The sequence below is a fragment of the Calonectris borealis genome, chromosome 15, assembly GCF_964195595.1.
Source record: "Calonectris borealis chromosome 15, bCalBor7.hap1.2, whole genome shotgun sequence".
Lineage (NCBI taxonomy): Eukaryota > Metazoa > Chordata > Aves > Procellariiformes > Procellariidae > Calonectris > Calonectris borealis.
Window position 1 is genome coordinate 779,124 of NC_134326.1, and position 12,469 is coordinate 791,592.

A 12,469-nucleotide genomic window follows, 5' to 3' on the forward strand; every position below is an offset into this window, starting at 1 on the left:
CTCGGGGTCTCGTTTTATTCCTCGGGCCCTCCTTTTGTTCTTCGGGATCTGGTTTTGTTCCTCGGGCTCTGGTTTCGTTCCGCGGGCTCTGGTTTTGCTCCTCTAGCTCTGGTTGTCTTCCTCGAGCTGTGGTTTTGCTCCTCTAGCTCTCATAGTCTTCCTCGGGCTCTGGTTTTCTTCCTCGAGGGCTGGTTTTGATCCCCGGGCTCTGCTTTTGTTCTTCCAGCTCTGCTTTAGCTCCTCGGGCTCTGGTTTGGGTCCACGGGTCTCGTTTTGTTCCTCGGGCCCACCATTTGTTCCTCCGTCTCTGGTTTTGTTCCTCGGCTTCTGGTGTTCTTCCTCGGGCTCTGGTTTAATTTCTCGGGTTCTGGTTTTGTTCCTCGAGCTCTGTTTTAGTTCCATTGGCTCTGGTTTTGTTCCTCAGGCTCTGGTTTTCTTCCTCGGACTCTGGTATTGTTCCTCGGCCTCTTTTTTTGTTCCTCTGCCCCTGCTTTTTTTTCTCGGCCTCTGGTTTTGTTCCCCGGGCTCTGGTTTAATTCCACGGGCTCTGCTTTTGTTCCTCAGGCTCTGGTTTTTTTCCTCGGGCTCTGGTTTTGTTCCTCGGACTCTAGTATAATTCCACGGGCTCTGGTTTTGTTCCTTGGGGCCTCCTTTTGTTCTTCGCGATCTGGTTTTGTTCCTCGGGATCTGGTTTTGTTCCTCGGGCTCTGGTTTCTTTCCTCGGGAGCTCGTTTTGTTCCTCGAGCTGTGGTTTTGCTCCTCTAGCTCTGGTTGTCTTCCTCGGGCTCTGGTTTTCTTCCTCGGGCTCTGCTTTTCTTCCTCGAGGGCTAGTTTTTTTCCTCGGGCTCTGCTTTTATTCCTCGGGACCTCCTTTTGTTCTTCGGGATCTGGTTTTGTTCCTCGGGCTCTGGTTTTCTTCCTCGGGCTCTTGTTTTGCTCCTCTAGCTCTGGTTGTCTTCCTCGAGCTGTGGTTTTGCTCCTCTAGCTCTGGTTGTCTTCCTCGGGCTCTGGTTTTCTTCCTCGGGCTCTGCTTTTCTTCCTCGAGGGCTAGTTTTGTTCCTCGGGGTCTCGTTTTATTCCTCGGGCCCTCCTTTTGTTCTTCGGGATCTGGTTTTGTTCCTCGGGCTCTGGTTTCGTTCCTCGGGCTCTGGTTTTGCTCCTCTAGCTCTGGTTGTCTTCCTCGAGCTGTGGTTTTGCTCCTCTAGCTCTGGTTGTCTTCCTCGGGCTCTGGTTTTCTTCCTCGAGGGCTGGTTTTGATCCCCGGGCTGTGCTTTTTTTCTTCCAGCTCTGCTTTAGCTCCTTGGGCTCTGGTTTGGGTCCACGGGTCTCGTTTTGTTCCTCGGGCCCACCATTTGTTCCTCCGTCTCTGGTTTTGTTCCTCGGCTTCTGGTGTTCTTCCTCGGGCTCTGGCTTAATTTCTCGGGTTCTGGTTTTGTTCCTCGAGCTCTGGTTTAGTTCCATTGGCTCTGGTTTTGTTCCTCAGGCTCTGGTTTTTTTCCTCGGGCTCTGGTTTTGTTCCTTGGACTCTAGTATAATTCCACGGGCTCTGGTTTTGTTCCTTGGGGCCTCCTTTTGTTCTTCGCGATCTGGTTTTGTTCCTCGGGATCTGGTTTTCTTCCTCGGGCTCTGGTTTCTTTCCTCGGGAGCTCGTTTTGTTCCTCGAGCTGTTGTTTTGCTCCTCTAGCTCTCGTTGTCTTCCTCGGGCTCTGGTTTTCTTCCGCGGGCTCTGCTTTTCTTCCTCGAGGGCTAGTTTTTTTCCTCGGGGTCTGGTTTTATTCCTCGGACCCTCCTTTTGTTCTTCGGGACCTGTTTTTGTTCCTTGGGCTCTGGTTTCTTTCCTCGGGCTCTGGTTTTGTTCCTCGAGCTGTGGTTTTGCTCCTCTAGCTCTGGTTGTCTTCCTCGGGCTCTGGTTTTCTTCCGCGGGCTCTGCTTTTCTTCCTCGAGGGCTGGTTTTGTTCCCCGGGCTCTGGTTTTCTTCCTCGAGGGCTGGTTTTGTTCCCCGGGCTCTGGTTTTGTTCTTCCAGCTCTGCTTTAGCTCCTCGGGCTCTGGTTTGGGTCCATGGGTCTCGTTTTCTTCCTCGGGCCCACCATTTCTTCCTCGGTCTCTGGTTTTGTTCCTCGGGTTCCGGTTTTCTTCCTCGAGCTCTGGTTTAGTTCCATTGGCTCTGGTTTTGTTCCTCAGGCTCTGGTTTTTTTCCTCGGGCTCTGGTTTTGTTCCTCGGACTCTAGTATAATTCCACGGTCTCTGGTTTTGTTCCTTGGGGCCTCCTTTTGTTCTTCGGGATCTGGTTTTGTTCCTCGGGCTCTGGTTTTCTTCCTCGGGCTCTGGTTTCTTTCCTCGGGCTCTGGTTTTGTTCCTCGAGCTGTGGTTTTGCTCCTCTAGCTCTGGTTGTCTTCCTCGGGCTCTGGTATTATTCCTCGAGGGATAGTTTTGTTCCTCGGGGTCTCGTTTTATTCCTCGCCCCTCCTTTTGTTCTTCGGGACCTGTTTTTGTTCCTTGGGCTCCGGTTTCTTTCCTCGGGCTCTCGTTTTCTTCCTCGAGGGCTAGTTTTGTTCCTCGGGCTCTGGTTTTATTCCTCGGGCCCTCTTTTTGTTCTTCGGGATCTGGTTTTGTTCCTCGGGATCTGGTTTCGTTCCTCATGCTCTGGTTTCTTTCCTCGGGCTCTGGTTTTGTTCCTCGAGCTGTGGTTTTGCTCCTCTAGTTCTGGTTGTCGTCCTCGGTCTCTGGTTTTCTTCCTCGGGCTCTGGTTCTCTTCCTTGAGATCTGGTTTTGTTGCCCGGGCTCTGGTTTTGTTCTTCCAGCTCTGCTTTAGCTCCTTGGGCTCTGGTTTGGGTCCACGGGTCTCGTTTTGTTCCTCGGGCCCACCATTTGTTCCTCCGTCTCTGGTTTTGTTCCTCGGGTTCTGGTTTTCTTCCTCGGGCTCTGGTTTAATTTCTCGGGTTCTGGTTTTCTTCCTCGAGCTCTGGTTTAGTTCCATTGGCTCTGGTTTTGTTACTCAGGCTCTGGTTTTTTTCCTCGGGCTCTGGTTTTGTTCCTCGGACTCTAGTATAATTCCACGGGCTCTGGTTTTGTTCCTCTGGGTCTCTTCTGTTCTTCGCGATCTGGTTTTGCTCCTCGGGATCTGGTTTTGTTCCTCGGGCTCTGGTTTTGTTCCTCAAGCTGGGGTTTTGCTCCTCTAGCTCTCGTTGTCTTCCTCGGGCTCTGGTTTTCTTCCTCAGGCTCTGCTTTTCTTCCTCGAGGGCTAGTTTTGTTCCTCGGGGTCTCGTTTTATTCCTCGGACCCTCCTTTTATTCTTCGGGACCTGTTTTTCTTCCTTGGGCTCTGGTTTCTTTCCTCGGGCTCTGGTTTTGTTCCTCGAGCTGTGGTTTTGCTCCTCTAGCTCTGGTTGTCTTCCTCGGGCTCTGGTTTTTTTCCTCGGGCTCTGGTTTTGTTCCTCGGACTCTAGTATAATTCCACGGGCTCTGGTTTTGTTCCTTGGGGCCTCCTTTTAGTCTTCGCGATCTGGTTTTGTTCCTCGGGATCTGGTTTTGTTCCTCGGGCTCTGGTTTCTTTCCTCGGGAGCTCGTTTTGTTCCTCGAGCTGTGGTTTTGCTGCTCTAGCTCTCATTGTCTTCCTCGGGAGCTCGTTTTCTTCCTCGGGCTATGGTTTTCTTCCTCGAGGGCTAGTTCTGTTCCTCGGGTCTCGTTTTATTCCTCGGGCCCTCCTTTTGTTCTTCGGGATCTGGTTTTGTTCCTCGGGCTCTGGTTTTCTTCCTCGGGCTCTGGTTTCTTTCCTCGGGCTCTGGTTTTGTTCCTCGAGCTGTGGTTTTGCTCCTCTAGCTCTGGTTGTCTTCCTCGGGCTCTGGTATTTTTCCTCGAGGGCTAGTTTTGTTCCTCGGGCTCTCGTTTTCTTCCTTGGACTCTCCTTTTGTTCTTCGGGACCTGTTTTTGTTCCTCGGGCTCTGGTTTCTTTCCTTGGGCTCTGGTTTTGTTCCTCGAGCTGTGGTTTTGCTCCTCTAGCTCTCGTTGTCTTCCTCGGGCTCTGGTTTTCTTCCTCGAGGGCTAGTTTTGTTCCTTGGGGTCTGGTTTTATTCCTCGGGCCCTCCTTTTGTTCTTCGGGATCTGGTTTTGTTCCTCGGGCTCTGGTTTTCTTCCTCGGACTCTGGTTTCTTTCCTCGGGCTCTGGTTTTGTTCCTCGAGCTGTGGTTTTGCTCCTCTAGCTCTGGTTGTCTTCCTCGGGCTCTGGTATTATTCCTCGAGGGATAGTTTTGTTCCTCGGGGTCTCGTTTTATTCCTCGGACCCTCCTTTTGTTCTTCGGGACCTGTTTTTGTTCCTTGGGCTCCGGTTTCTTTCCTCGGGCTCTGGTTTTGTTCCTCGAGCTGTGGTTTTGCTCCTCTAGCTCTGGTTGTCTTCCTCGGGCTCTGGTTTTCTTCCTCGAGGGCTAGTTTTGTTCCTCGGGCTCTGGTTTTATTCCTCGGGCCCTCTTTTTGTTCTTCGGGATCTGGTTTTGTTCCTCGGGATCTGGTTTCGTTCCTCAGGCTCTGGTTTCTTTCCTCGGGCTCTGGTTTTGTTCCTCGAGCTGTGGTTTTGCTCCTCTAGCTCTCGTTGTCTTCCTCGGGCTCTGGTTTTCTTCCTCAGGCTCTGGTATTCTTCCTCGAGGGCTAGTTTTGTTCCTCGGGGTCTCGTTTTATTCCTTGGACTCTCCTTTTGTTCTTCGGGACCTTCTTTTGTTCCTTGGGCTGTGGTTTCTTTCCTCGGGCTCTGGTTTTGTTCCTCGAGCTGTGGTTTTGCTCCTCAGGCTCTGGTTGTCTTCCTCGGGCTCTGCTTTTCTTCCTCGGGCTCTGCTTTTCTTCCTCGGGATCTGGTTTTGTTGCCCGGGCTCTGGTTTTGTTCTTCCAGCTCTGCTTTAGCTCCTCGGGCTCTGGTTTGGGTCCACGGGTCTCGTTTTGTTCCTCGGGCCCACCATTTGTTCCTCCGTCTCTGGTTTTGTTCCTCGGGTTCTGGTTTTCTTCCTCGGGCTCTGGTTTAATTTCTCGGGTTCTGGTTTTGTTCCTCGAGCTCTCGTTTGGTTCCATTGGCTCTGGTTTTGTTCCTCAGGCTCTGGTTTTTTTCCTCGGGCTCTGGTTTTGTTCCTTGGACTCTAGTATAATTCCACGGGCTCTGGTTTTGTTCCTTGGGGCCTCCTTTTGTTCTTTGCGATCTGGTTTTGTTCCTCGGGATCTGGTTTTGTTCCTCGGGCTCTGGTTTCTTTCCTCGGGAGCTCGTTTTGTTCCTCGAGCTGTGGTTTTGCTCCTCTAGCTCTCGTTGTCTTCCTCGGGCTCTGGTTTTCTTCCTCGAGGGCTAGTTTTGCTCCTCGGGCTCTGGTTTTTTTTCCTCGGGCCCTCCTTTTGTGCTTCGCGATGTGATATTGTTCCTCGGGCTCTGGTTTCTTTCCTTGGGCTCTGGTTTTGTTCCTCGAGCTGTGGTTTTGCTCCTCTAGCTCTGGTTGTCTTCCTCGGGCTCTGCTTTTCTTCCTCGGGCTCTGCTTTTCTTCGTCGTGGGCTAGTTCTGTACCTCGGGCTCTGGTTTTATTCCTCGGGCCCTCCTTTTGTTCTTCGGTATCTGGTTTTGTTCCTTGGGCTCTGGTTTTCTTCCTCGGGCTCTGGTTTTCTTCCTCGAGGGCTAGTTTTGTTCCTCGGGGTCTGCTTTTATTCCTCGGGCCCTCCTTTTGTTCTTCGCGATCTGATTTTGTTCCTCGGGCTCTGGTTTCGTTGCTCGGGCTCTGGTTTCTTTCCTCGGGCTCTGGTTTTCTTCCTTGGGCTTTGCTTTTCTTCCTCGAGGGCTAGTTTTGTTCCTTGGGGTCTGGTTTTATTCCTCGGGCCCTCCTTTTGTTCTTCGGGATCTGGTTTTGTTCCCCGGGCTCTGGTTTTGTTCCTTGGACTCGAGTATAATTCCACGGGCTCTGGTATTCTTCCTTGGGGCCTCCTTTTGTTCTTCGCGATCTGATTTTGTTCCTCGGGCTCTGATTTCGTTGCTCGGGCTCTGGTTTCTTTCCTCGGGCTCTGGTTTTCTTCCTCGGGCTCTAGTATAATTCCATGGGCTCTGGTTTTGTTCCTCTGGGCCTCCTTTTGTTCTTCGCGATGTGCTTTTGTTCCTCGGGCTCTGGTTTCTTTCCTCGGGCTCTGGTTTTGTTCCTCGAGCTGGGGTTTTGCTCCTCTAGCTCTCGTTGTCTTCCTCGGGCTCTGGTTTTCTTCCTCAGGGTCTGCTTTTCTTCCTCGAGGGCTAGTTTTGTTCCTCGGGGACTCGTTGTATTCCTCGGACCCTCCTTTTGTTCTTCGGGACCTGTTTTTCTTCCTTGGGCTCTGGTTTCTTTCCTCGGGCTCTGGTTTTTTTCCTCGAGCTGTGGTTTTGCTCCTCTAGCTCTGGTTGTCTTCCTCGGGCTCTGGTTTTCTTCCTCGGGCTCTGGTTTTCTTCCTCGGGCTCTGGTTTTCTTCCTCGAGGGCTGGTTTTGTTCCCCGGGCTCTGGTTTTGTTCTTCCAGCTCTGCTTTAGCTCCTCGGGCTCTGGTTTGAGTCCATGGGTCTCGTTTTCTTCCTCGGGCCCACCATTTCTTCCTCGGGCTCTGGTTTAATTTCTCGGGTTCTGGTTTTATTCCTCGAGCTCTGTTTTGGTTCCATTGGCTCTGGTTTTGTTCCTCAGGCTCTGGTTTTTTTCCTCGGGCTCTGGTTTTGTTCCTCGGGGCCTCCTTTTTTTCTTCGCGATCTGATTTTGTTCCTCGGGCTCTGGTTTCCTTCCTCGGGCTCTGGTTTCTTTCCTCGGGCTCTGGTTTTCTTCCTCGGGCTTTGCTTTTCTTCCTCGAGGGCTAGTTTTGTTCCTTGGGGTCTGGTTTTATTCCTCGGGCCCTCCTTTTGTTCTTCGGTATCTGGTTTTGTTCCTCGGGCTCTGGTTTTCTTCCTCGGGCTCTGGTTTCTTTCCTCGGGAGCTCGTTTTGTTCCTCGAGCTGTGGTTTTGCTCCTCTAGCTCTGGTTTTCTTCCTCGGGCTCTGCTTTTCTTCCTCGGGCTCTGCTTTTCTTCCTCGAGGGCTAGTTCTGTTCCTCGGGCTCTGGTTTTATTCCTCGGGCCCTCCTTTTGTTCTTCGGTATCTGGTTTTGTTCCTCGGGCTCTGGTTTTCTTCCTCGGGCTCTGGTTTAATTTCTCGCGTTCTGGTTTTGTTCCTCGAGCTCTGTTTTAGTTCCATTGGCTCTGGTTTTGTTCCTCAGGCTCTGTTTTTTTTTCCTTGCTCTCTGGTTTTGTTCTTCCAGCTCTGCTTTAGCTCCTCGGGCTCTGGTTTGGGTCCATGGGTCTCGTTTTGTTCCTCGGGCCCGACATTTCTTCCTCAGGCTCTGGTTTTTTTCCTCGGGCTCTGGTTTCCTTCCTCGGGCTCTGGTTTCTTTCCTCGGGCTCTGGTTTTCTTCCTCGGGCTTTGCTTTTCTTCCTCGAGGGCTAGTTTTGTTCCTTGGGGTCTGGTTTTATTCCTCGGGCCCTCCTTTTGTTCTTCGGTATCTGGTTTTGTTCTTCGGGATCTGGTTTTCTTCCTCGGGCTCTGGTTTATTTCCTCGGGCTCTGGTTTTGTTCCTCGAGCTGTGGTTTTGCTCCTCTAGCTCTGGTTGTCTTCCTCGGGCTCTGGTATTCTTCCTCGAGGGCTAGTTTTGTTCCTCGGTGTCTGGTTTTTTTCCTCGGGCTCTGGTTTTCTTCCTCGAGGGCTGGTTTTGTTCCCCGGGCTCTGGTTTTGTTCTTCCAGCTCTGCTTTAGCTCCTCGGGCTCTGGTTTGGGTCCATGGGTCTCGTTTTGTTCCTCGGGCCCACCATTTCTTCCTCGGTCTCTGGTTTTGTTCCTCGGGTTCTGGTTTTCTTCCTCGGGCTCTGGTTTAATTTCTCGGGTTCTGGTTTTGTTCCTCGAGCTCTGGTTTAGTTCCATTGGCTCTGGTTTTGTTCCTCAGGCTCTGGTTCCTTTCCTAGGGCTCTGGTTTTGTTCCTTGGACTCTAGTATAATTCCACGGGCTCTGGTTTTTTTCCTAGGGGCCTCCTTTTGTTCTTCGCGATCTGATTTTGTTCCTCGGGCTCTGGTTTCGTTACTCGGGCTCTGGTTTCTTTCCTCGGGCTCTGGTTTTCTTCCTCGGGCTTTGCTTTTCTTCCTCGAGGGCTAGTTTTGTTCCTTGGGGTCTGGTTTTATTCCTCGGGCCCTCCTTTTGTTCTTCGGGATCTGGTTTTGTTCCTCGGGCTCTGGTTTTGTTCCTTGGACTCGAGTATAATTCCACGGGCTCTGGTATTCTTCCTTGGGGCCTCCTTTTGTTCTTCGCGATCTGATTTTGTTCCTCGGGCTCTGGTTTCGTTGCTCGGGCTCTGGTTTCTTTCCTCGGGCTCTGGTTTTCTTCCTCGGGCTCTAGTATAATTCCATGGGCTCTGGTTTTGTTCCTCTGGGCCTCCTTTTGTTTTTCGCGATGTGCTTTTGTTCCTCGGGCTCTGGTTTCTTTCCTCGGGCTCTGGTTTTGTTCCTCGAGCTGTGGTTTTGCTCCTCTAGCTCTGGTTGTCTTCCTCGGGCTCTGGTTTTCTTCCTCGGGCTCTGGTTTTCTTCCTCGAGGGCTGGTTTTGTTCCTCGGGGACACGTTTTATTCCTCGGACCCTCCTTTTGTTCTTCGGGACCTGTTTTTCTTCCTTGGGCTCTGGTTTCTTTTCTCGGGCTCTGGTTTTGTTCCTCGAGCTGTGGTTTTGCTCCTCTAGCTCTGGTTGTCTTCCTCGGGCTCTGGTTTTTTTCCTCGGGCTCTGGTTTTGTTCCTCGGACTCTAGTATAATTCCACGGGCTCTGGTTTTGTTCCTTGGGGCCTCCTTTTATTCTTCGCGATCTGGTTTTGTTCCTCGGGATCTGGTTTTGTTCCTCGGGCTCTGGTTTCTTTCCTCGGGAGCTCGTTTTGTTCCTCGAGCTGTGGTTTTGCTGCTCTAGCTCTCATTGTCTTCCTCGGGAGCTCGTTTTCTTCCTCGGGCTCTGGTTTTCTTCCTCGAGGGCTAGTTTTGTTCCACGGACTCTGTTTTTTTTCCTCGGGCCCTCCTTTTGTTCTTCGCGATCTGGTTTTGTTCGTCGGGATCTGGTTTCGTTCCTCAGGCTCTGGTTTCTTCCTCAGGCTCTGGTTTTGTTCCTCGAGCTGTGGTTTTGCTCCTCTAGCTCTCGTTGTCTTCCTCGGGCTCTGGTTTTCTTCCTCAGGCTCTGGTTTTCTTCCTCGAGGGCTGGTTTTGTTCCCCGGGCTCTGGTTTTGTTCTTCCAGCTCTGCTTTAACTCCTCGGGCTCTGGTTTGGGTCCACGGGTCTCGTTTTGTTCCTCAGGCCCACCATTTTTTCCTCCGTCTCTGGTTTTTTTCCTCGGGTTCTGGTGTTCTTCCTCGGGCTCTGGTTTAATTTCTCGGGTTCTGGTTTTCTTCCTCGAGCTCTGGTTTAGTTCCATTGGCTCTGGTTTTGTTCCTCAGGCTCTGGTTTTTTTCCTCGGGCTCTGGTTTTGTTCCTCGGACTCTAGTATAATTCCACGGGCTCTGGTTTTGTTCCTCTGGGCCTCTTCTGTTCTTCGCGATCTGGTTTTGCTCCTCGGGATCTGGTTTTGTTCCTCGGGCTCTGGTTTTGTTCCTCAAGCTGGGGTTTTGCTCCTCTAGCTCTCGTTGTCTTCCTCGGGCTCTGGTTTTCTTCCTCAGGCTCTGCTTTTCTTCCTCGAGGGCTAGTTTTGTTCCTCGGGGTCTCGTTTTATTCCTCGGACGCTCCTTTTATTCTTCGGGACCTGTTTTTGTTCCTCGGGCTCTGGTTTCTTTCCTCGGGCTCTGGTTTTGTTCCTCGAGCTGTGGTTTTGCTCCTCTAGCTCTGGTTGTCTTCCTCGGGCTCTGGTTTTTTTCCTCGGGCTCTGGTTTTGTTCCTCGGACTCTAGTATAATTCCACGGGCTCTGGTTTTGTTCCTCAAGCTGTGGTTTTGCTGCTCTAGCTCTCATTGTCTTCCTCGGGAGCTCGTTTTCTTCCTCGGGCTATGGTTTTCTTCCTCGAGGGCTAGTTCTGTTCCTCGGGGTCTCGTTTTATTCCTCGGGCCCTCCTTTTTTTCTTCGGGATCTGGTTTTGTTCCTCGGGCTCTGGTTTTCTTCCTCGGGCTCTGGTTGTCTTCCTCGGGCTCTGGTATTCTTCCTCGAGGGCTAGTTTTGTTCCTCGGGCTCTCGTTTTCTTCCTTGGACTCTCGTTTTGTTCTTCGGGACCTGTTTTTGTTCCTCGGGCTCTGGTTTCTTTCCTTGGGCTCTGGTTTTATTCCTCGAGCTGTGGTTTTGCTCCTCTAGCTCTCGTTGTCTTCCTCGGGCTCTGGTTTTCTTCCTCGGGCTCTGGTTTTCTTCTTCGGGCTCTGGTTTTCTTCCTCGAGGGCTGGTTTTGTTCCCCGGGCTCTGGTTTTGTTCTTCCAGCTCTGCTTTAGCTCCTCGGGCTCTGGTTTGGGTCCTTGGGTCTCGTTTTCTTCCTCGGGCCCACCATTTCTTCCTCGGTCTCTGGTTTTGTTCCTCGGGTTCTGGTTTTCTTCCTCGAGCTCTGGTTTAGTTCCATTGGCTCTGGTTTTGTTCCTCAGGCTCTGTTTTTTTCCTCGGGCTCTGGTTTTCTTCCTCGGACTCTAGTATAATTCCACGGGCACTGGTTTTGTTCCTTGGGGCCTCCTTTTGTTCTTCGCGATCTGGTTTTGCTCCTCGGGATCTGGTTTTGTTCCTCGGGCTCTGGTTTCTTTCCTCGGGAGCTCGTTTTGTTCCTCGAGCTGTGGTTTTGCTCCTCTAGCTCTCGTTGTCTTCCTCGGGCTCTGGTTTTCTTCCTCGAGGGCTAGTTTTGTTCCTTGGGGTCTGGTTTTATTCCTCGGGCCCTCCTTTTGTTCTTCGGGATCTGGTTTTGTTCCTCGGGCTCTGGTTTTCTTCCTCGGGCTCTGGTTTCTTTCCTCGGGCTCTGGTTTTGTTCCTCGAGCTGTGGTTTTGCTCCTCTAGCTCTGGTTGTCTTCCTCGGGCTCTGGTATTATTCCTCGAGGGATAGTTTTGTTCCTCGGGGTCTCGTTTTATTCCTCGGACCCTCCTTTTGTTCTTCGGGACCTGTTTTTGTTCCTTGGGCTCCGGTTTCTTTCCTCGGGCTCTGGTTTTGTTCCTCGAGCTGTGGTTTTGCTCCTCTAGCTCTGGTTGTCTTCCTCGGGCTCTGGTTTTCTTCCTCGAGGGCTAGTTTTGTTCCTCGGGCTCTGGTTTTATTCCTCGGGCCCTCTTTTTGTTCTTCGGGATCTGGTTTTGTTCCTCGGGATCTGGTTTCGTTCCTCAGGCTCTGGTTTCTTTCCTCGGGCTCTGGTTTTGTTCCTCGAGCTGTGGTTTTGCTCCTCTAGCTCTCGTTGTCTTCCTCGGGCTCTGGTTTTCTTCCTCAGGCTCTGGTTTTTTTCCTCGAGGGCTGGTTTTGTTCCCCGGGCTCTGGTTTTGTTCTTCCAGCTCTGCTTTAACTCCCCGGGCTCTGGTTTGGGTCCACGGGTCTCGTTTTGTTCCTCAGGCCAACCATTTTTTCCTCCGTCTCTGGTTTTTTTCCTCGGGTTCTGGTGTTCTGCCTCGGGCTCTGGTTTAATTTCTCGGGTTCTGGTTTTGTTCCTCGAGCTCTGGTTTAGTTCCATTGGCTCTGGTTTTGTTCCTCAGGCTCTGGTTTTTTTCCTCGGGCTCTGGTTTTGTTCCTCAGACTCTAGTATAATTCCACGGGCTCTGGTTTTGTTCCTTGGGGCCTCCTTTTGTTCTTCGCAATCTGGTTTTGTTCCTCGGGATCTGGTTTTGTTCCTCGGGCTCTGGTTTCTTTCCTCGGGAGCTCGTTTTGTTCCTCGAGCTGTGGTTTTCTCCTCTAGCTCTGGTTGTCTTCCTCGGGCTCTGGTATTCTTCCTCGAGGGCTAGTTTTGTTCCTCGGGGTCTCGTTTTATTCCTTGGACTCTCCTTTTGTTCTTCGGGACCTTCTTTTGTTCCTTGGGCTGTGGTTTCTTTCCTCGGGCTCTGGTTTTGTTCCTCGAGCTGTGGTTTTGCTCCTCAGGCTCTGGTTGTCTTCCTCGGGCTCTGCTTTTCTTCCTCGGGCTCTGCTTTTCTTCCTCGAGGGCTGGTTTTGTTGCCCGGGCTCTGGTTTTGTTCTTCCAGCTCTGCTTTAGCTCCTCGGGCTCTGGTTTGGGTCCACGGGTCTCGTTTTGTTCCTCGGGCCCACCATTTGTTCCTCCGTCTCTGGTTTTGTTCCTCGGGTTCTGGTTTTCTTCCTCGGGCTCTGGTTTAATTTCTCGGGTTCTGGTTTTGTTCCTCGAGCTCTCGTTTAGTTCCATTGGCTCTGGTTTTGTTCCTCAGGCTCTGGTTTTTTTCCTCGGGCTCTGGTTTTGTTCCTTGGACTCTAGTATAATTCCACGTGCTCTGGTTTTGTTCCTTGGGGCCTCCTTTTGTTCTTTGCGATCTGGTTTTGTTCTTCGGGATCTGGTTTTGTTCCTCGGG